This window comes from Mus caroli, unplaced genomic scaffold (genome assembly GCF_978045245.1).
Source record: "Mus caroli unplaced genomic scaffold, Mus_caroli_1 scaffold_9, whole genome shotgun sequence".
NCBI lineage: Eukaryota > Metazoa > Chordata > Mammalia > Rodentia > Muridae > Mus > Mus caroli.
In genome coordinates, this window is record NW_028227264.1 from 35,008,448 (window position 1) to 35,032,518 (window position 24,071).

The 24,071-nt window shown below is 39.8% G+C and overlaps 1 protein-coding gene and 1 non-coding gene across 5 annotated transcripts in view; one reads left to right on the forward strand and one right to left on the reverse strand.

Moving 5' to 3' along the window:
• Nucleotides 1-24,071, forward strand: part of Hs3st5 (heparan sulfate-glucosamine 3-sulfotransferase 5) — a 294,266-nt gene that overhangs the window by 224,754 nt on the left and 45,441 nt on the right. The window lies entirely within an intron of this gene.
• On the reverse strand, nt 19,865-20,005 carry LOC115032215 (small nucleolar RNA SNORA48). The gene has a single exon (XR_003837871.1). It is a non-coding gene; the product is annotated as a small nucleolar RNA SNORA48 (small nucleolar RNA).

The window sequence follows — 24,071 nt, forward strand, 5'->3', positions numbered from 1 at the left end:
AATCAGTTATTCTCCACAAACCATTTGGGATAGATATTTTTAATTCCCAGTTAAATAATGAATTGATATTTCGATGATGATATTAACCAACCTTTCAGCTCCATCTGCCCTTTTCCAAAAGAATAGGAACAAGAAAGGATGGTTTTCTTTCAATCGTTTAAACAATCATTTGTGTCTGTTTACCATCTCTAGTAGAGAATCGTTCCCTAGGAAGGGAGATAGGGAGGAAGGAACATAGGGAGGGAGGGAGGGAGGGAGGGAGGGAGGGAGGGAGGAAGGAAGGAAGGAAGGAAGGAAGGAAGGAAGGAAGGAAGGAAGGAAGGAAGGAAGGAAGGAAGGAAGGAAGGAAGGAAGGAAGGCATGGTACCAAAATTAGAATGAAAGGCATTCATTAAGGTGAAAGAAACTATTACTTAGACTTAAAAAAAAGTTAGCTAAGCCAGAAGGGGAAATAGATCGCTGACAATTAAGATCCTACCCCAATAATTCTGGATACTGAATAAGGTGTGGGGGCAGGGGCAGGTCTGGGAAGTCTAGGGGGATGAGCACAGCAGGAAGTAAGCAAGAATTCAACCTGGCAGACCCCTATGGCTTTCTGTGAATGCCTTAATGCTGGGTCTGCAGGCCTATATAGAAAATTCTTAGGAATGGACACACTTGAGGATCTGGCATCTTGGCTGTCTGATGCAAAAATATTTGAGAAGGCTGTTAGTAAAATCAAAGCAAGTGGATATGGGTAATGAAAAGACAAGATTAGGAGCTGTGTTCAAATTTGCTGTACTGTGCTTAGCCTGTCCATGGCAAGCTAGAGCTAAGGACTGCCATTTCCTAAACAGAAGTTTCTTCTCCCACCCACAGTCTTCTCTCTCCTCAGCCACCTTTCTTCCCAAATTATACTCCCTTTGGAACATGTGCTCAGACACTAAAATATTTTTTAAGAAAACTTCACTTCCCGATAAAGACAAATATTTATCATGATATTTGTATTTAGATGCTTCTCTCTGACACTCCCAAACATGGGAGTTCATTTGATTTTCTTCTGAAAATTCAAAAGCTCCTTTTTCCTCCTATGGTTAAAAATAAAGGTGTCCTAAATTCCTCTAGCTAAGTTCTTTAAGCTTCAAGTTTGGCTTTTCTCTACATTTCAGTTTGAAGAATAAAGCCACCTGGAGAAAAATGGGTTTTGGTTTTTTTTTTTTTATTATATTCTTTGGTATCAAAAGACAAAGGCTGTTTCTTAATGAGACTTGTATAAGCCAAGTACAATGAGAAGTTCAGCACATACAGCATCATATATCAGCAGCATGACCTCACTAACCTTCTCTGCACTAAATGACAAACTGCCAGAAATAGCCCTTGGATCAGGTCATGGACACTAAAATACTCAGCCTTCACTGTGGAACACTATTCAACCCTGCCTGTCATTTACTACCTGCAGTCACGGAAGCCTGCTTTAGTGCTTAACAGAATTTCAAACACAAAAATAGAATTTCCTTTTTGAAAGAGATCAGCCTCTGGTCTTATCCTCAGACTTGGGAAATAATACAAATAGGATCAAATCATAACACATGGAGTACTTTCATGAATGTAGAAGACATGTGCCTTGGGGGCAAATCTGGGGCTTTGAACCAGTGCATTCCAGTGTGGCACTCTGCTTTACTTTACCATCCATAAGCCATTATCATTGTATCATTACTATGATAAGAGGACAGATAAAGGACATTACCCTTCTCCTTATCAGAAAGCTAGCCCAAGTAAATAGAGATTTGGCTAGCTTATAAGAGAAAGAAAGCAGTGTGAGTCAAACCTGCCAGCTTCATATGACACATACTTGTCATGGAGACTTATTCCCAAACTTTAATTAAGATCAGTTTTCCTAGTCCTGAATGTATATATGAGATACTCTTTTAATCTAGTCAGAAAAAAAAATCAAAATTAAACCTTGCCACATAAGTACCCATACCATCAAGCATGTTAACCCTCGTGTGCTACTCCATACCTTTTTCAGAAGAGAGAGCACTGTTTAAGAGGTTTTTTTAAAAAGTAAATATATACTTGTGCAAATGCTGGGACTGTTTGTGAATGACTAACAACAGAAAATCCACATTTTGCATGGCATATACGTGTTTGCCATTTGTACAGGCACTGTGGCTCACTGGAGGGACAATACTGAGCTGTGTAGATACCCTTTTGCATTTACAGCTGTGCTGATACTGTCCTTGCATTTATAAAGCTTGCAACAATAGCATTTTACAGAATGAGTCAATGACTCAATGTCTTCTGCCTTCATATACCCACTTACTACAAAGGAGTGTGCTTTCCTGGGGACAAATCTAAACTGAAGTGGTCAAAAAAACCTTCTTCCAGAATTTGTGCTTCAACTGCAGCTTTTTCTTTAATGTCTTGTAACCTCAGTAGTATCTATTGCTTCATTTTATATTGCACAACTCAGTCAAGAAAAGAAAACACATGTCTAACAACAAAACAGACCTATTACTTGCATGTAATCAGGTTTCACAAAAGCAGTTTCCTGAAAATATATGATTTTAATGCCAAGGGCATACTGAAGCCTGCAGTGTTCCTTGAACACCTTTCCATGGGAGATCTTTTTATTATGAGGTCCCGTTGGACCTTCAGTAGCTAAGACTCTGTGAAAAACCTCTCAGAGTTCATGCTATTACCATCTACCACTGAAGAAACTTCAGTAACATTCTCTAAAAATCAGAAATGGGAATGATTATTCCCCTTGCTCACAGCCAGCACTTAAAAATCACAGGGGGGTGAATAAGGTAGAAATGACCATGTTGTAACACAGAGAGGAAAGGAAATTCCAGTAAGACAAGAAATATTCACAACTCCTCAGAAAGCCCAGCAGCAAATCAAGCTATTGGTAGAGAACCTGCTACATGCTTGGTGTAATGGTGATTTAAAGAACTAAGTATAGTTTATTCACCATTGAGATTACTCTATTTCAGTCTGAGCTATCAATGAATTGCATAAGTACAAATTACAGATGAAGCACACAACCAACCATTGTAACCTCAGGGTGAAGTATGAAACAGTACTCTCCATAGGACACAAGCTACTCCTCTGGGGTACTTATTACCATCTTTAGTTTTGTCATAGATTCAATATTAGGAACTGAACTAAGATGGTTGCTGTATGTGTACTGCTTGGTTGCTAGGAATGTCAAATGTGGCCGGAGATAGCAGGAGTTACAGGACTACTAAGGGCATACTACTTCCAAAGACAACAAAGAGATTGCATAAATATGGCTTTGGCAGCAATCCTTCCACATCCTGCCTTACCAAATCTAACTATGGACACTTACTATACACTAAAAGAAGTGATGGTCTACTTGATTGGATTGGAAATCACCCATATCACAAAGCATAATAATATGTATGTGCAAGCTTATTTCTCTCTAGGCTAGATCATGAAGGATCTTTAGATTTCAAATAGACTATCAGAGATGGAGAAAACTGGCCAACCAGTTATACTTCACACTGAGATGGCCAGTGGGGTCTGATTGAGGTAAACATCACAGGTATTATCTTGTCCTGATTCCATTTTCCTGTGTTCCTCTAATTCCTATTTGTTATGTGATAACAACACACACACACACACACACACACACACACACACACACACACACATTCACTACTGTGATATTCTACCCTGAGGTTTGGTTTTTGCTATGCTAAATACAGGTTTCTCTCAGAGACTACATACATAGACTCAGGTGATGCTATGTGACCTTGCTCATCAAGATACCCTGATTGGTAAATAAAGATGCTGACATCCACTAGCTGGGCATAAGACACATAGGTAGGGTTTAGAGTGCCTGGGTTTGGGGTCATATGAGAACCACAAGCAGAAAAAAAGAAGGGAGAGGGCACCATGGGCTAAGAATCTTAAAAAATGGCCACATAGGTTGACTAATTGGAGTTCAGAGCATCCCAGATGAAACATGACAAATTATATAATGGGATTATTGGCTTAGAAATAGATAATAGCATAGAGGATAGATATCTGCCCAGCTCTTAAACTGACCCAAAGGCTTATTATAAATATAAAGGTTGTGTGTGTCTTTTATGTGGGAAATAAATGGTCCAAAGCAGAGTAGAATCCCAGATTGAGATTAAATATTTTCTACAATAGTTCTACATCATTTTTATGTGTATTTCCCAAGGAGACATGAAAGACACGTCTATTTACCCCAGATAGGAAACCAGTGAGGGACCAACCAGATAAACCCATTCAATTTTGCTTGATGAACCAAGAAATTTATTGAAGTTCGCTATAGGAGTGGAGGTGACTTACAGACAACTATAACACAAAAGCCCTCGTCAACCTGAGTGATGATTCATGAGAGCTGCATACCTGGATCTGTCTCTCTGATCCAGTCACAGGCAATTCCACTGAACTCTGCCCCCGCAATAGTTTACTGCTTGCACACCATTTAAGAGTATGGGGGTAGAGAGTCCATGAATCTTATAACTGTCTGAGCTAACTGATTCCTGTAGATTTCCATAGTTTCCTAAACCTTGTAAGTTTCATCAGCTTTCTGGGTTTTGTGAGTGTCCTTCTTCCTTCCACAAGGGAATGTTGTCATTGAGAGGAAATAGCCACATAGTACTTAGCATAGACCCAGAATCAAAGTTGACTATAATGAAATGAAGGTTCTAAAAACATGAGATAAAATAAATCTTTTCAGCATACACACTCTGGACTTAGCCATGCCGCCCAGCACATATTTAATAGATGTGCAGCTTGGTCTTCATGTGGGTCCCCCAGCAACTGGAGTGGAAGCTGTTCCTGAAGGGGTTACCTGTCTGTGGAATCCATTCCCCTGGGTGGGCTACCCTGTCTGGCCTCAGTAGAAGAAGATCAGCCTAGGCTGCAGTAAGGTAGAGACTAGTAAGGAGGAATGGGCAGTGACCAGGATGTAAAGTGAATAAATAAATTAATTAATGGGAAAATTAATTATTGGAAAAAAGAAATAAATATTTCCTCTTTCTAGACTATTTATGTCAGACATTCTATTACAGTAACAGAGAATTACCTATAAAAATTAATTTAAATGAATGCTGATATATATTGTGGTAGGAAACACATTAAAAAAACAGATGAATGGATGATGGGTGAGAAATGAAATGTGATATTGATAGATGTCATGAATATATTTTAGGAGTAGTAGAATAAAATAACTTCAGGACTGATTGGTAACTAAGCCAATCCTTCTGAGGAAAGGTGACAGTTTAATTGAAATATTGATAAGGAGAAGAGATACCCAAACATGGAAGCTGAGAAAGGAGCTTCCTTCTGATCAGAAGGGTCAGTGATAGTTTAAATGAGAACAGCCACTCTAGGCTCCTGTATTTGATTGTTAGGTTCCCAGTTAGTAGAACTGTTTAGAAAGGCTTAGGAGGTGTGACCTTGTTGCAGGAAGTGTGTCACTGGAGATAAGCTTTGAGGTTTCAAACACAAGGGCCAGGCTCAGTCTCACTCTGCCTCCTGCCTGCAGATCAGGACATAAGCCCTCAGCTACTGTTCCAGTGCCATCTCTGCCCACCACGTTCCCCTCCATAATGGTCATGAACTCACACTCTGAAACTGTAAGCCCCCAATTAAATGCTTCTTTTATAAGTTGCCTTTGTCATGGCATTTTATCATGGCAATAAAATAATAACTAAAACAGTATCTAACTCTTAACGCATGAAACTCAAGAAGAATGAAGACCAAAGTGTAGACACTGTGCCCCTTCTTAGAATTGGGAACAAAACACCCATGGAAGGAGTTACAGAGACAAAGTTTGGAGCTGTGATGAAAGGATGGACCATCTAGAGACTGCCATATCCAGGGATCCATCCCATAATCAGCTTCCAAACGCTGACACCATTGCATACACTAGCAAGATTTTGCTGAAAGGACCCAGATATAGCTGTCTCTTGTGAGACTATGCCGGGGCCTAACAAACACATAAGTGGATGCTCACAGTCAGCTATTGGATGGATCATAGGACTCCCAATGGAGGAGCTAAAGAAAGTACCCAAGGAACTAAAGGGATCTGCAACCCTATAGGTGGAACAACATTATGAACTAACCAGTACCCCGGAGCTCTTGACTCTAGCTGCATATGTATCAAAAGATGGCCTAGTCGGCCATCACTGGAAAGAGAGGCCCATTGGACATGCAAACTTTATATGCCCCAGTACAGGGGAATGCCAGGGCCAAAAAATTGGGAATGGGTGGGTAGGGAAGTGGGGGAGAGGGTATGGGGGACTTTTGGAATAGCATTGGAAATGTAATTGAGGAAAATATGTAATAAAAAATATTAAAAATTAATTTAAAAAAGGAAAAGAAAAAGATAATGAAGCCTTAATAATGGAAACTACGGGAAGACAGGTCCTCACACCCTGCAGCTGACAATGAAGGAAATGTTGACAGATGACAGTTGAGGCAATGCAATCTCTGGAGGACAGAGTATAGTGGAGGCAGGCCACACCTTGGTATGAAGACAGATACTTGTATATTTGGAGGTGGAAAGTGAAAGAAATAGTGGAAGTGAAACATCAACACATTTTTCCTGTGCTAATAAGGAAATATCACTGCCATTTAGGAAAGTACTAAATAAAAAGGGATGCATTTGAAGTTGAAGATAGAATGGAAGAGGTTGGATTTTCATTGACTCACAAACAGTTCATCCACTGGAATGTGTGGAAAACTGAGCACATATGTAGCACCAGAAGTAGATAAGAGCCATGGCATGAACATGTGATATTACTTAGTGATTTTTTCTGTCATGTGACTGATTAGCCACTAGTAAATTGTGGAAAGGCAGGGCTAGAGATCTGAGCAAAGGTGCTATGGAACAACCACCTTGAAAAGGGGAGAGACTGTATCTATGGAGATGTTTGAAAAGATTGTCTTGAAGTGTAGTCATCTTGAAGTGGGTCCTTTTAGCATGGTTGTATGTTCTTCCAATGATAAACTGTCCAAGCTCTGGAATGCTGTAAGTAGGTAACTAAGGCTAACAATGAGCAGTGGTGTCTTGTTACTTCTAAAGCACTTCAGACACAGAACATATAACACCACAAGTGTACTGGTTTACATTGCTGGAGGTCAGAAGTCAGAGATGAAGAGCATTGGGCAAAACCCTGTGTGTTGGCATTGCTGCCTCCTTGGACATTCTGGGTAAGAGTTCATTCTCTACCTCCAGTTTCTAGAGCTCTCTGTTCTTCCTGCTCTCTTCAACTTTGGAGATAACAAGAGTTGCCAGGCCCCTGCTTCTTCTTTCACCTGGGTAATGCAGGACACTCTCCATCCCACACCCAGCTCATTAGCACCATTAGCTTTACCTGCAGCTTCATGTCTGGTCACATCTAAGGACAGTGGAGTAGCATGTTCAGAGATTCAGCATTCAGCCTTTTGCATCAGGGTTGGGGTTTTGCCAGGTGAAGTGAAGTACGGACAATGAAAAGTGTGAGGATGTTAATAGTGTTTCTAAGGCCTGGTCACAGAGCTGAATGATGTGCATCAAGAGGTGAGATGGAGGAATAGTCAGAGGGTAAATCAACAGTGCCAAATAATGGTGATTTTATTGAAAATGTATGAATTGGGGGTTGGAGAGATAGCTTAATAAATGAGAATAGTTGGTGCTCTCACAGAAACCCTGAGTACATGTACAAGCACCCATATCAGGAGGCTTACAAGTACCTGCAATTCCTGGGACTCCCTCCTCTGATCTCTGTGGATATCCACACACACACATGTACATACATACAGACACACAGAGACCTAAATAAAAACTAAAATAATTTAAAGATAATCCCTCCCATGAGTGATGGAGCATGCTTGTAATTCTACTCAGGAAGCAGAAACAGGAGAATCTATGAGGGTTCAAGTCTAGCCTGGTCTTCATAGCAAGTTCCAGCGATACATCATGAAACACTGTCTCAAAAAATAAAAATAAATAAATAAATACTTTTTGTAAGTTAAAGACAAAGACATTGCTGGGGTGGTAATACTGGATTTGGTAAGGAAGGAAAAGGAAGTCAAGGCTACAGACATATTTAAAAAATAAGTGCTGAATGATTATTTAACATTTAAGAGTGTTTATTGCTTTTGCAAAGAACCAAGGTCCAGTTCTTGACCACCACACAGTGGTTAACAACTGTCTAAATTGAGTTCCAAGGGATCTTATGTATGCTTTTTTCTGGCATCTGTAGGCTATGGCAGAATTGTGGTTTACAAGTACACAATATATTGACACATAAAATATGTATTTTTAAGTGAGCTTTCAGAGTTATGGAGGTTGCTAGAGACCAAAAGGTTCATGAGTTTTTAAACTAAGACTCTAAAGTTAGGGAGATGACTCAGTGGTGAAATGCTTGTAAAAGCATCAGAACCATAATTTGTATCTGCAGAACCCATGCAAATGCCGACAGGTAGGCTGCCCTGCCTGTAATCTAAGCATTTAGGAGGCAGAGACATTGTCTGGCTAGATTACCCAAGTTAGTAAATTCTGGTTCAAGTGAGAAACCCTGCCTCAAAATAAGGTGTGGAACATTTGAGGAAGAAAGACAACTGACATTTGTCTCTGGCCTATACATGTACTCACATACCCTGGTGTGCCACACACATACAGACATTCAGACTTACATGCACACACACATACACACACACAGATGTGTACTCACATACCCTCATGTGCCACACACTTGTAGATATTCATATATAGCACACACACATGCACACACAAACACACATGCACACACACTCTTGCATCCATGTACATGCTGGCACACACACACACACACACACACACTTTGAAAACCTATAATTGGTTCCAAAGTTATAGTGAAGTAGTAAAGATGTAGTGTGCTTATTTTCTCAAAAGTATATCTGATAAGTTTTGGATCACAAACCATTTTTTTAAATAGAATTTGGCTTCTGTCTTGTGGGGAACTCTCCTCAAGCCTGACCTGGACAGTGCCTGGGGAGCTATTCATGCAGAGAGAAAGAAGCTGATGTGGGAGATGTATAGGAGACAAAGACAGATACTCTGGTGGGGGCAGGCTATTCCACTTGCAGACCAATAAATGACTTAGAAAATGATGTGTAAGTGATTTCACTTAGGTGTGCCCCAGTTATCTGGAATGTCTTTATAATACCTGGAGAATATTGTGTATATAATTTGTTAAGGATGTTTCTATTATAAACCTGAAACTGTTTCATACATTATTTTCCAATACAAATATAGGTCATCTCCTTTTCATGTTCATTGGGAGATTTCTATTTGGTACACTGTGCCAGGAAATCATTGAATTAGTGTTGCTCTATCAAAACCATTACAGAATTATCTGAGAGGTACATTGCTTCTATATTACTAAAATACTATTACTATCTTCCAGGCCCATACATATACTACTGTTTTCCAAGGCAGTACAAAAATGACAGTTTACTAAAAATAAGTAACCAGTTTTCTGCATTCTCTGGGATTTGGGGTGAAGGCAAGCTGAATAATAAGCTAACTGAGTAAAATAAGGAATCAACAAAAATGATTCTTTATAGTTAATTTCAATTATTAATTAAATGTGATTACTGCTATGACTTTGCAAAATAATACTGAAAGCAAGAACTTACTATATTTCTTTTGGAAAAGGTTTACAAAATATTCAATATTTTTAGTAGTTATAACTTTGTACCCAAGTTGCAAGCCCCTTTTAAATATTTTACTGAAAGAGTGGAAGCTGTCCTATTTTAGAAAGTATAAATTTATATGGCAATTTCTTAAATGTTTGTATGGTTATCTACATGTACATTCTAATGGTCTGTCACATATCATCTCTCCCCCATAGCTTTACTCACACATCCAAATCCACCTTCCTTCAAATCCTTCTTAGCAGATTTTCAATCTCTTGAACATCTTGGAAATTGCACCTCTTCAGACACTTCACTAACAATTAGATCCACACAATGCCCGTTTTTTATTTTGTTTTGGTCTCAAGACTACAAGCACTGTTCCAAAGATGGATGGTCTCTCTCCAGTAGTTTCACCATTTAACAACCCAAGGCCTGTAAGGACAAGCTGAATTTATATGGGGCTTTTCCACCTCCTTACAGGACTGGCCTTATTCTAAGAACAAATACATATTCAAAAACATTTTTGAGGTGGAGAGCTGGACAGGAAGTAAGAGTGCTTGTACAAAAATCACAAAGACATAGGTCCAAACTTTAGCAAGAGCTAGGCATGGTTGCATACCTGTAACCCCAACATTGTGCAGGAAAGACAGGTAGATTACCCAAGAGCTCACTACACAGCCAGCCAGAATCACTGAAACAAAGAGTTTTATGTTCAGGGAGATGTCCCTTCCTAAGGGAATAAGGTGAAAAGCAATACAGAAAGATACCCAATATCTCCCACAGGCCTCCACATGTGTTCACATAGACGCACATGCAGAGCCAAAACATACACCACAATGAACACACACAAACAGGTTTGTTTGTTTGATTGATTGATTGGTTGGTTGGTTGGTTGGTTGGTTGGTTGGTTGGTTGGTTGGTTGGTTGATTGAACTTATTGAACTATTATCTTAACCCTTTTCTCCATCTCTTGATCTTCTTTATGAGAACAATGGTAACAGCGATGGGGACAGAAAACAACATATAGTCTCTAGGCTACAGTTGCAGAGCTCATAAACAATGTCAGCTACTTTTAAACTGATTAATTTAAATTAAGCCATGGGAAAAACAAACCAAATCTCCAACAAGCACTCATCTCTCCGGAGATTATCTGAAGAGTTAAGTGTTCTCGTGTGAATGGTAACACCACAGGGCATCATTTCTAAGTCTCTGGCCTTAGAAGCTTAAAATGATCCTAATGGCATGTTGGGAGAGGAATCTTCACATTATGTTAAGTGATATTACATGACCTATGTTAGAGACTGTGCTTATATTTTCTTGAGATAGCTTTTAACAAAAACATACATGTACCACAAGGTTAAAGACTGTTTGTGCTATTATTTAAGCCTTATTAACTAATAGATTGCCCGTATATCTTAGGCACTAAATGAATACAAATTGATGTAAAATTATCAACATACAGGAGATTAGAGATGTCACTACTTTCTATACTAAAGAGGAACAAACCAAGCTATAGTCCAGCATATCTAAATGTCCCTTTGAGTAGCAACCTTAAGCAAATCTCCTGAGAGGAAAGTTAGGGTTTAGGATATCCATTCAAGCTAAGAAGCAAGACACGGCTCAGGGTAGGGAAAAGGTTCCGTGCTGGAGAGTAACAGATCTCATGCAAAGCTCCTGAAACACTGAATTTTTAACAAGAGAAGCTTAATTTCTGCTTCACTGGTTAGACAGGTAGAGTCAACTTCCTCAAACTATACTCCTGAGTGATAATTAGTGTAAGCCTACTGGCCAGACCCCTAGGAGATTTCACTCTGAGAAGGCGAGGACTTCTTAATGGTCAGCAAACATGTCTCTTAATTGAAATATATGCATGCATATAATGTATCTATATATTCATACTCAGACACAAGAATACAACTCTCTTCCACTTAAGTGTCTAGTTAGTCAATATGAGTTGCCAGGCAGAGGTGGTACCCACCTTTAATCCCAGCACTTGGGAGACAGAGGCAGGCAGATTTCTGAGTTTGAGGCCAGCCTAGTCTACAGAGTGAGTTCCAGGACAGCCAAGGCTACACAGAGAAACCCTGTCTCGAAAAACCAAGAGAAAAACAGAGAGAGAGAGAGAGAGAGAGAGAGAGAGAGAGAGAGAGAGAGAGAGAGAGAGAGAGAGAGAGGAATTTTACAAATGTCTTCACAGTTTTGTTAAGATATTATTGACATTAAGAAACTCCATACATTCCATGTTTGCTTTGGTCAAAACCCATCTATGGAGCCATTGCCACAATCAAGATATATCTATCATACTCTGCCACCCAAAATGTCCTAAGTCCTCTGTTGTCTCTATGCTAGTTCCTGATTCAATGTCTTTCTGCGTACTCTGTAAGAGTGGACCTGGACTCTTTAACACTTTTCCTCAACAGCACCCTAAGCTTTGTAGGCAGAAGGTGCAACAGAGATGTAATAGAAGCTTTGCTTCTGAGTTGTACTATGCGCACTAGACAGGCACTTTCAGTACTGATGCTCCTCCAGTGCCAGGCTTTTGCAGGGCCAGCATCTACAGGTACGGGCTATTCTCAAAGCATCCTCTAATGGCAAACATAGGAACATTTCCTGTGACTGCTAAGGTCCTGCTGCCCTAGAGAGTGAACTGCAGATGACTAGCACCATTGCTGAACCAAGACTGCCTTACTTGAGTTAATGCTATCCCTTCTCTGACAGAGTCTATATCTCAACCATATAGAAGTTGGTGGGTGACCGTGGAGTATTTTCTTATGGGTGCCTTCTCTCAGTATTTGGGATGATACCTGTTTCTTATATCCACTGCCTCTGTGGGTTTCTCATTACCTCTTTTGGGCAATCCCTGATTTCTTATACTTCAATTTTAGTTATTCCTTCTATTAAAATGTCTCCATTTACATTACTCTGCTGTTCCCTGTCTTGATTGGATCCAACTTATTTGCATATTTACTTTTTCCTGTGTTTTATATATCCAAGTACATTGAATACATATGTGTTGCAGATATACATGTATTACATTCATACACACCAATATACACTTTCCCCTTGACCCCTTCTTGCCTCCCAGACACGGAAACATACACACACACACACACACACACACACACACACACACACACACACGTCTACTAACTGTAATATATTAAAAGGTATTTTCTACCCAACGATTTTGTCTAATATGTTCTCCAGGTTTTACACCTTTGGGTTGTCCACTAGGTCTCAGGAATACTCCAAACTTACATTTATTTATATGATAAGACATTGCTCTGTGTTGCTTTTCATGTGAACTTCCAACTGTGCTAGTACCAAAAAAGCAGTTGGCTGGATAGTCATGTGTTCTTTTCTGGAATCTTTATATTCTATTTATCTACTTGTTCATCTTCATATGGATGCTATCCTCAATTTATTTAAATATTATCAATGAATAGCTAAGTAATATGTCTTAAAATCAAATATAATACTCCAACTTTGTTCTTTTTCAAATCTGTTTTGTTTGTTGTAGACCCTGTACATTTTCAAATCTCCTTGCCAATTTCAACCAAAAAGGAAGAGGAGATAAAGAAGCCTAGAATATAAATTCAGATTACATTTGGTCTGCAAGTCAGTTTAGATAGCACCAGCAGATTAACAATATTGAATTTTCCAATGTGTATTAGTCAGTATTTCATCTCCATGACAAAGACCTGAAAGAAATTATTTAAAAGGATGTTAAGATTTATTTTTGGCTCAAAGTTTCAAATACTTTGATTCATTTTCAGCTATCTTTCTTTTGTTTGAGCCTCTGGCAAGGTGGAAGAAGATGGTAGAAGAGAGCGGTTTCCTTCCTTCTTGGCATCCAGGAAACAAAGAGGCGTAGCAGGACCAGACAGGCAGGCAAGGATCAAGATACACCACCCAATGTCATATTTATTTCTCCAGTGAGGCTCTGCTCTCCACACTTCCACAATATCTCAATTCAATTTCTGTAGTCATCAATAAACCAAATCAAGAATGGAACTAGGCAAATGGCCCCATGGTTAAGAGCACTTGCTGCTCTTACAGAAGACCCAGCTTTGGTTCCCAAAATCTGTGTGTTAGCTCACATTCATCAGTAACTCTCTTTGTAGGAATATGACTTCATCTTCTGACCTTTATTGTATATACACATAGTACACACACATACATATAGGCAAGTAATTCATATACATAAAATAAAAATAAGTGTAAGAAGAGTATTGTTATTAAGAACACTCATAGTCTACTCATGTCTGGAAATGTGCCCAGGGGTGTGCTTTAGTACTTTTTTAGTTGTTCCTTTATTCAGAGAAGGTGAAAATTGAAATTAACCCTTGCATGGACTACATCACTTCATTTATTATTGACTCCTCTTTAACCTCTCTCTGAGTGTTTGGTGCTTGTTGGATAAGTGTTGCAATTGTTTCATAAAAATTATTTCCCAAATACTCCATACCTTTATACTGTTTTAGTGGCATTGATTTAATGTTAGTTATTTTTATTACTCTCTATAAGACAATTGTACTCATATTCTGCAACATCACTAAAGTCTCTTGTTTTAAGAGCATCTTTCTATGTTCCATACATCTGTCTATAAAGATAATCCCATCATCAAATATAAATAGTTTACTTCTGCTTTTCCCATATACTGTCCCTCTTTTTGCCCACTTCATTAGCTATTCCAATACAATGTTAAGTAGGCATGGTGAAGAAAGCCTCATTTCTCTTATTACTAATTTTAGGGGAAAACCATTAGTTGGATTTTTAAGACTTTTTTATTACATGGATTCAGACAGTCAGTCAGTGTACTGGCTCGTTTTGTGTCAACTTGACACAGGCTGGAGTTATCACAGAGAAAGGAGCTTCAGTTGGGGAAATGTCTCCATGAGATCCAACTGTAAGGCATTTTCTCAATTAGTGATCAAGGGGGAAAGGCCCATTGTGGGTGGTGCCATCTCTGGGCTGGTAGTCTTGGTTCTGTAAGAGAGCAGCCTGAGTAAGCCAGGGGAAGCAAGCCAGTAAGGAACATCCCTCCATGGCCTCTGCATCAGCTCCTGCTTCCTGACCTGCTTGAGTTCCAGTCCTGCATCCTTTGGTGATCAACAGTGATGTGGAAGTGTAAGCTGAATAAACCCTTTCCTCCCCAACTTGCTTCTTGGTCATGATGTTTTGTCCAGGAATAGAAACCCTGACTAAGACAGTCAGTCAGTCAGTCAGTCAGTCAGTCAGTCAGTCAGTCAGTCAGTCATTGATGGGGCTCAATTATGCCCTGGTTCACTGAAGAAAGTGAAACCACAAATTGCAGGAGTCATTTTTTTCTTTTCAACATATGAGACCTGAGAGTCAAACTCAGGTCACCAAGTTTGGTAGCAAGTGTCTTTCCTGGCTGTTGCAATTTTGTGGATGAAATTGATCAAGTCAAGAAAATCTCATTTAGGAAGCTGGAGCAATGACTCAGCAGTCAAGAGCACTAGCTGCTCTTCCAGAAGACTCAGGTACAGTTCTTAAGGTAGCTCATGGTCACCTGTAACTTCAGTTCTAGAACATCCAATGCCTTCTTCTTACCTCTACAGACACCAGGCCCTCAGGTGGTTTCCAGACATATCTGCAGGAAAAGCATTCATACACATAAAATATAATAATAAAATTTGAAAGAAGAAAATATCCTACAGTTCCTAATGTGGCTAATGCTTTAGGAAGAAAAAATGCTGGATTTTTGTCAAATGCTTTTCATACTATCTGCTGAAGTAATAATATGGTTTTACTTTTTTTTCCCCCTACTGTGACAAGTACACTATTTAGTTTTAAAACATCAAACTGATTTTTTCCCATGCACAATAAATCTTTTTAATATTTTAAAAATATTTTGAAGGCCTATTTGGAAATCAAGAAAAACACAGACAGGAATATACTGATAGTTCTGTAAAATTCCTCATTTAGTTAATGTGGTTCAGAGAACATATAAAATCTATGTTTGTTTCTCATTTCTTCTTAGTGTTACTTCCAGTGGAAGCTTTTTGTGCAGTTTCTGAGATGTGCTTCATGACACTTTTCTCAGTATGCTATCTACTGGTCTTCTGACTTTAGCATTAATAACAAAAGCTAAGGGTTGGTAAGAACTCATCATAGAATATGTATCATACATCGCAACTTTTTCTCCAGCAGACATCATGCCCAGGTACCTTATTCTCATTAGTCGCTTATAGGAATAGAAGTTTGTCTTAGTTTTCTAATTTTCCAGAGTGCCTGGCCCTTCAAAATAGTCATGGGAATTATTTTAGTAACCCCTAAAGCATCAGATCAATGTCAGCAAGAAGGAAATTTTTGTCCAAGTGAAACTTTCAACTCTATCCTAAATGTTCTCCTATAATTAGAATTCTTCCCTCTATACAGTTATTCTATGGTCGACCCAAATCAATACATCGTATGTACTAATAAAAGATGTATCTGTAGGGCTGTGGGAATGGCTGTGTGTGTCAGCTGCTTATTGTGTAAGCAGAAGAGCCAGCCTTTGGATCCCATGACAAAGCTAAGTACAGCAGGGTACACCTGTAACCTCAGCACTAGGAAGGTAGAGATAGGACGGTTGGTCCCTGGGGCTTGCTAGCTGGCCAGATTAGCAGAATCAATGAGCGCTAGGGTCAGTAAGGATCTTGTCTCAAAAATTAGGGTAGAAGACTGGTTACTGCAGGGATTAGAGTCCTTGGCTTGTTCAGTAGGAGGCTTGAGTTGTGGAAGCCATCCCTGGGAGCACAGGGAGGCTTCCCAGAGGGAGGTTAAATGTGAGGCTCTTGAGAGAAAGACGTGCCCCACTGCTCCAGCACAGTGGATCCCAATAAGAAGAGGCAGTCCGTGGTTTTAAGGTATTTATTGTAGAAAGGTAAAGAGAGGAAGAGAGTAGGGAAGTAGAGTCCAGTCATGGCCATGTGGAGATGGGGGTAAGGGAATAGAGGGAGGGGAACAAGGGAGCAAGAGTAAGAGCAAGAGAATAAGAGAGCAAGGAAGGGGCAAGCAGCTCCTTTTATAGTGGGCTGGGCCTACCTAGCTTTTTCCAGGTAACTGTGGGAAGGAGCATACCTGGCTGTAGCCGGGTAACTGTGGGGGTAGAGTCCAGACAAAATAACAGAAACTTGGGGCATTGGCCGAACACCTGAAATCCCATGCAGGTGGAAGTCACCACCTACCAGGTCAGCAGGGTTCAAGGCCTGTACTCTACTGGGGACCAGGCTATTTATACACAGCTCACCAGACATGAACCTCTGGCCTCCATGCCCAGTGTACCAATGCACATATACAAACATACACCAAAAATAATGCCAAGGCATGAGAGCTCATGAATGTGATACCAACCATGGACATATGGAGTCCAATGAATCCCTGGAGCTTGCTAACCAATGAAACTACCATCTCAAAAGAAAGGTATACAGTGCATACCTGCGAGATAACACAAGTTTGATCTCTGCCCTACACACACACAAAGAAGTTGATATAGATACATGTGGAAATGCAGAACATGCCCATTATATGAAATTTTGACCTGTACCGTTAGTTCTAGAAAAGTATAAATGGCATATTGTGAGTGGAGAGAGGATGGTCTGTTTTACACAGGGCTCATTTGAATCAAGGGATGCTTCTGGAGATCTGACTCTGTGCCAGGCTCTTTCATGATCAGCATTTCTGAGTTGTCTTTCCTCTCTCCTATATTATAGAACAGTCATTTTGTCTCATGGCCAACTTCAACATAGAGATGGCTACACTTAGATTAGCTGCAGGTAGGAATGGTCCTGACATTTCAGAGAATCCTATTACCTGGAAAACTTTACTCAATTTCTCTTCTTTTGGTAAAATTACTTTCTTTGCCTAATTACAAGTGCAGTGTTTCCCCACAGGCAATATAATACCTACTTATCCTAAATACCTCAATGTCAAGAAAACTTAAAGTGTTAAGTAAAATTGATTTGTTCAGACCAGATCGAAAACAACATTACAGCTTACTGGTTAATCAATGTAAATTTTGCTAATGCCATGGTAATCAAACCCACTTGTAAAAGAACATGTGTGCAACCTATTTCACAAATCCGTATTGTCTAGTTAATGATGGCTTGCTGTCACTAATGCAGTTTTGTAATACAAAGACAGAATTTTCCCAGGAAAATGTCATTGTGGAGGATATGCTGTGTTCCAGGGATGACAGCAAATATGTGCAGAATTATCCAGAATTTTTTTTTAGTGCAAAAGACTAAATTTAACCTTTAGCACTTGGGAAGTAGAAGCATATAGGTCTCTATAAATTAAACCCCAGCCTATTCTGCAAAATGAGTTCAAGGCCAGCCAGAGAGAGAGTGAGAGAGAAAGAGAGGGAGGGGAAGAGGGAGGCAGGGTATATGTATCTATGTTAAGAGCACTTACTACTTTTTAAGAGCACAATTTGGCTCCCAGCAATGACAGCGCACAAACATCTATAATTTTAGTTCCAGTGGATCCAGTGCCCTCCTGTGGCCCCCTCAGGTACCAAGACAAATGTGACTCACACATATACATTCAGTAAAAATACTCTTACATATAAAAATATGTAACTTCAAAAACCAGTTCAGCTATGGTTATGTCAAATTTACACAATCATCCCAAGGAAGATCTATTCAGTAGTGATTCGAAAGGGAAGTCTCCACAATTCACTGAACATTATTTTTTGTCAATTTTTCTTGTGATGAAAAAGAGAAGTTTTTCATAGAGAAAATATTGCTTATGGATATATTTCACTGGATAAATATACAATATCAAATACACAAAAGATATTGAAGATTCAACCAATTTTTTCAAACTTTTTATTGATTCCTTGTCAGTTTTACATCTTGTACCCCAGTTTCACTAATTCCCCTATCCCCTCATATCCACCCTTCACCCTTGCAACCTCCCCCCAAAATAAAAAACATACACACAGACAAAAACAAAGCATACAAAACATCTTGTCATGGAAGCTGTAGTATGTTGCAATGTGTTCCACAGTATCTCTCTCTATCCACACATCTTCACTTGCAAAGATTCATTTCAATGAGTCATTGGTCTGCTTTGAGATCTCTGACATCTATGAAACCATCAATATTGGATCCTCACCAGGACTCCCCTGGGATTCCTTGATTCATCCCATTGCCTTGTGTCATGGAGATCCTTTGGCTTTGGATCAGCAGGACTAGCCCTTTCATGCATCCCAGTCATTCAAAGATGTAATAGATTTTAGGATGGGCCAGTTCATCCCCTGTATCTGGACCCAGATGAAAGTCAAGGTGGTCAGCAAGCTAGCCCTCCCTTATCCATACCACCAGGGCAACCTCTCTCACACTGCTCTTAGCTAGGACACCTGGCCAGCATTGACAGGAGGCAAAGTCATCTCTCCTGCTCTCATGCCTTTGAGCCAGCTCACTGGATATATCCCATGACTCTAGAGTCAGCTCTATTCTGCTTCATTGTAGAGGGGTGGGGCCCACACTCTCAAGTGCTGCAGCCTGTGAGGGACTGGGACAGCTTTCCTGGTCTCACACACTTGATACTGGCTCACCAGGCCTTCACCACCAGGGCTGGTTCCACTGTGTTGTCCAGGCAAGGTGCACAGCCTGCTCTCCTGAGTGCTACAACCAAAGAGGTGGCAGAGTCCCATCTCCTGCTTTCATGCCCTTAGAGTCAGCTCTCCCAGTTGTTGCAGGTTGTGAAGGCTGGGGGGCGGGGACAAGTGGCTGAGCCAGGTCTCCCACTCTTACCCTCAGGGCAGCTTACCACCACCAGGGTCAATTCTGTTGTGCTCTGCAGTATGGGTGAGGTGCTGGGTCTACTCTAGTGAGAAGCAGAGCTGTGTGACATGATGGTAAGCCTGTGTCTTCTGTCCCATCTTGACCTGCCTGTACTGTAGGGCAGAGGGTAGATCTGTGGGTGGCATGGTGGTCTGTAGGTCTCTGTCTGCCTAGTTCTGAGCTACACTACATGGTAGTAGGCAGGGCTTGGTATGTCTATGGCCTGCACTAGCCATGGGGTAAAAGATCTGTGAGCATCTTTCCTCAGCTACACCTCATGTCATGTGGAAAAACACGTCTCTGTCTATCCTCCTTCTCCTGAGCTGTGTTACCTGGATTTGATTTGATTTGATCTGATCTGATCTGATCTGATCTGATCTGATCTGATCTGATCTGATCTGATTTGATTTGATTTGATTTGATGTGTCCTAGGCATAGAACAGCTTGATCTACCAAACCAGGCATCAAGCTAGTATGAACAAAAGACTGACATCTATTCTGCCCCTGACCAATGTAAGAAAAACAACACCAAGTTGTCTCTTTGCCCATTTCCAGGGGGGGCAAATACAAAATTTTAGTGAATGAATGTTGTAGAATTATGTTTGGCTCATGTAAAAGAGGATAAGTAAACTGTTTTCCGTGTGTATGCTTCTAAAAGGTAGCAAATGCCTGGGGGTAACCTGAAGTAGTACATATCAGCTGAAGTACATTTTAATGAAAATCTCAGTTGCATTCTTTAGCTTGTATTGTTTGGAGGCCTTTGGTGGGAGGATGCTGCGTTTCAGCTCTCCTGAGCTGACCATCAGTATTCAAGATCCTGTCTTCTTTTCCTAATATATCCATAATATGTCTATCTTGCAAACTAATTTTTACTCATAATAATTCTGTTGATCTTAAAGCTTTGACAACGAAGAAGGATCACACTTCTCTAAACTCACCGGGTTGTTCACAGTGACTCTTCCTATCTCTGTCTCTGATATGGAGTTTTTGGATAATGCTCTTGAAGGTTGTGGGGATGAGCAGGACCTCAGAGTATGCACTCCAAGGTCTGTTATGGTTTCAAAGGCAATGGATTAAAAGGTTAAAATAAGGTTTGGATGTAAACTAAGTCTGACCTGGGGAAGATAATCTTCAAAGCCACAAAAATGCTATGATGACATGAACTTTAGTCTGTGAGTAATCTGAGTGACAAAGTATGCTTTATTTTCTTTGTGTAGACATTCGTCAAAGGTCTGTGGCAGTCAGAGAAGCAGAACTGACTTTTCCAGGTGAACACCTCTGGTCTCCATAGAGCATGCTCTGACCTCCATTGAGCCAAACAAAGCCTAGTGGAGAACTAAAATGAAATCAGTCTTGTTCACGAGTGCCAAAGAAATCTATTGACATGAGGCCAAGTGCAGGCCCCAGAGAGTAGTGGAATTTAGAGGAATGCTGGGAAATGCTAAAGCTGGGCAGACTTAAAGAAAATGCCCATAGTATAGTAGCTGTGGGGCTGGAGTTAAAATATAGGCAGTGCTAATTTATCACTCCCTGTACTCAGGAAAGAGACAGTGAATTCTCTTAGCACAAAACCCAACTTCAAAATACACTTGTTCACTAGAGGGGAAATGTGTCTGCTCACTGGGTATCTGAATGCACACACTTCTCCAGCTCTTAGCAACAGTTAGAGGAATGGAGTATAGTTATATGCCCTCTCACTTGCTTGCTGGGAGATTAGAATAACATAAAGAAATCCCTATATTTTCAAAGTAAAAGCCAAAATATCACCGTGTTTTGTATAGCAGGACTTTTCAATAAGAAAAAAAAAATACATAGGCTTCATTTGGAAATTAGAGCATCAAACAAACTATTGAACATATAAGCCATGTGTGGTAATATACACTTTCAAGCCCAACATTGCAGAGACAAAGGCAGGTGGATTTCTCTCTCCCTCTCCCTCTCCCTCTCCCTCTCCCTCTCCCTCTCCCTCTCCCTCTCCCTCTCCCTCTCCCTCTCCCTCTCCCTCTCCCTCTCCCTCTCCCTCTCCCTCTCCCTCTCCCTCTCCCTCTCCCTCTCCCTCTCCCTCTCCCTCTCCTTCTCCCAAATAACAGACTACCATGATCACTGAACTCACTGTGCAATTACTTGCAAATGTTCTCTTTATATTCAGTGGTAAAGAGTGTCCAGATATTTTCTTACCCTACACTCTATTTAGAAAATAAATTCTCTGTGGGGCTGGAAAGATGGATCTGCTGTTAAAAGCATTTTCAGCTCTTCCAGAGGACAGTTCAACTCCCCTTACTTACATGATGGCATAACAACCTGCACATCCAAATCCAAGGGTTATAACTGTCCTCGTCTGGCCTCTGCAGTCATTGCAAGCATGTGGTACACATACAAGCACTCATACACACAAACTAAATCTTTACCAAAATATCTTTCACTTTAAATCATCCCAATTTTCATCATCCCTTTTCCCCTTTGTACTTATTTCAGTCTCATCCAAAAAAATGATGTTCATAAAATCATAGCTTGGTTTGTTTATTGTATAATTTCAAAGCATGTCAAAATTAATATATGTATGACAATGAAGCCACAACATAACCAAATATATGGGACACAATGAAGCAGTCCTAAGAGGAAAACTCATAGCTCTGAGTGCCTCAAAAAGAAACTGGAGACAGCATACAGGAGCAGTTGGACAGCACAAGTAAAAGCTCTAGAACAAAAGGAAGCAAATTCACCCAACAGGAGTAGACTGCAGGAAATAATCAAACTCAGGGCTGAAATCAACCAAGTGGAAACAAAAAGAACTATTCAAAGAATCAACCAAATCAGGAGCTGGTTCTTTGAGAAAATCTACAAGATAGATAAAACGTTAGCCAGACTAACTAGAGGGCACAGGGACAGTATGCAAATTAACAAAATCAGAAATGAAAAGAGAGACATAACAACATAACATGAGGCAATCCAGAAATTCATTAAATCCTACTACAAAAGGCTATACTCAACAAAACTGGAAAAAATGGATGAAATAGACAAATTTCTAGAGAGATACCAGATACCAAAGTTAAGTCAGAATCAGATTAACGAGCTAAACAGTCCCATATCCACTAAAGAAATAGAAGCAGTCATTAATAGTCTCCCAACCCCCCCCCCAAAAAAGCCCAGTTTAGTGCAGACTTCTATTAGACCTTCAAAGAAGACCTCATTCCAATTCTCCTCAAACTATTCCACAAAATAGAAACAGAAGGTACTCTACCCAATTCATTCTATGAAGCCACAATTACTCTAATACCTAAACCACATAAAGACCCAACAAAGAGAACTTCAGACCAATTTCCCTTATGAATATTGATGCAAAAATACTCAATAAACTTCTCGCAAACCGAATTGAAGAACACATCAAAACCATCATCCATCATGACTAAGTAGGCTTCATTCCAGGGATGCAGGGGTGGTTTAATATATGGAAATCCTTCAATGTAATCCACTATATAAACAAACTCAAAGACAAAAGCCACATGATCATCTAGTTAGATGCTGAGAAAACAGTTGACAAAATACAACACCCATTCATGATAGAAGTCTTGGAAAGTTCAGGAAATCAAGGCCCATACCAAAATATAATCAAAGCAATATATAGCAAACCAGTAACCAACATCAAACTAAAAGGAAAGAAGCTGGAAGCTATCCCACTAAAATCAGGGACTAGACAAGGCTGTCCACTTTCTCTGTACCTATTCAATATAGTACTCGAAGTCCTACCCAGAGCAACTAGACAACAAAAGATCAAGGGGATACAAATTGGAAAGGAAAAAGTCAAAATATCAGTATTTGCACATGATATGATAGTATATATAAGTGATCCTAAAAATTCCACCAGAGAACTCTTAAACCTGATAAACAGCTTCAGTGCAGTAGCTGGATATAAGATTAACTCAAACAAATCAGTGTCCTTTCTCTACACAAAGGATAAACAGGCTAAGAAAGAAATTAGGGAAACAACACCCCTCACAATAGTCACAAATAATATAAAATTCCTTGATGTGACCCTAACTAAGGAAGTGAAAGATCTGTATGATAAGAACTTCAAGTCTCTGAAGAAAGAAATCAAAGAAGATCTCAGAAGATGGAAAGATCTCCCATGCTCATGGATTGACAGGATCTATATAGTAAAAATGGCTATCTTGCCAAAATCAATCTACAGATTCAATGTAATCCCCATCAAAATTCCAACCCAATTCTTCACTGAGTTAGAAAGGGCAATTTGCAAATTCATCTGGAAAACAAAAAAACAAAAAACAAAAAACAAACCTAGGATAGCAAAAACTCTTCTCAATGACCAAAGAACCACTGGTGGAATCACCATGCCTGACCTCAACCTGTACTACAGAGCAATTGTGACAAAAACTGCATGGTACTGGTACAATGACAGACAGGTAGACCAATGCAATAGAATTAAAGACATAGAAATGAACCCACACACCTATGGTCACTTTATCTTTGATAAAGGACCTAAATCCATCTAGTAGGAAAAAAAAAAAAAAAGACAGCATTTTCAACAAATGGTGCTGGCTCAACTGGCAGTTATCATGTAGAAGAATCCAAATTGATCCATTCATATCTCCTTGTACAAAGCTCAAG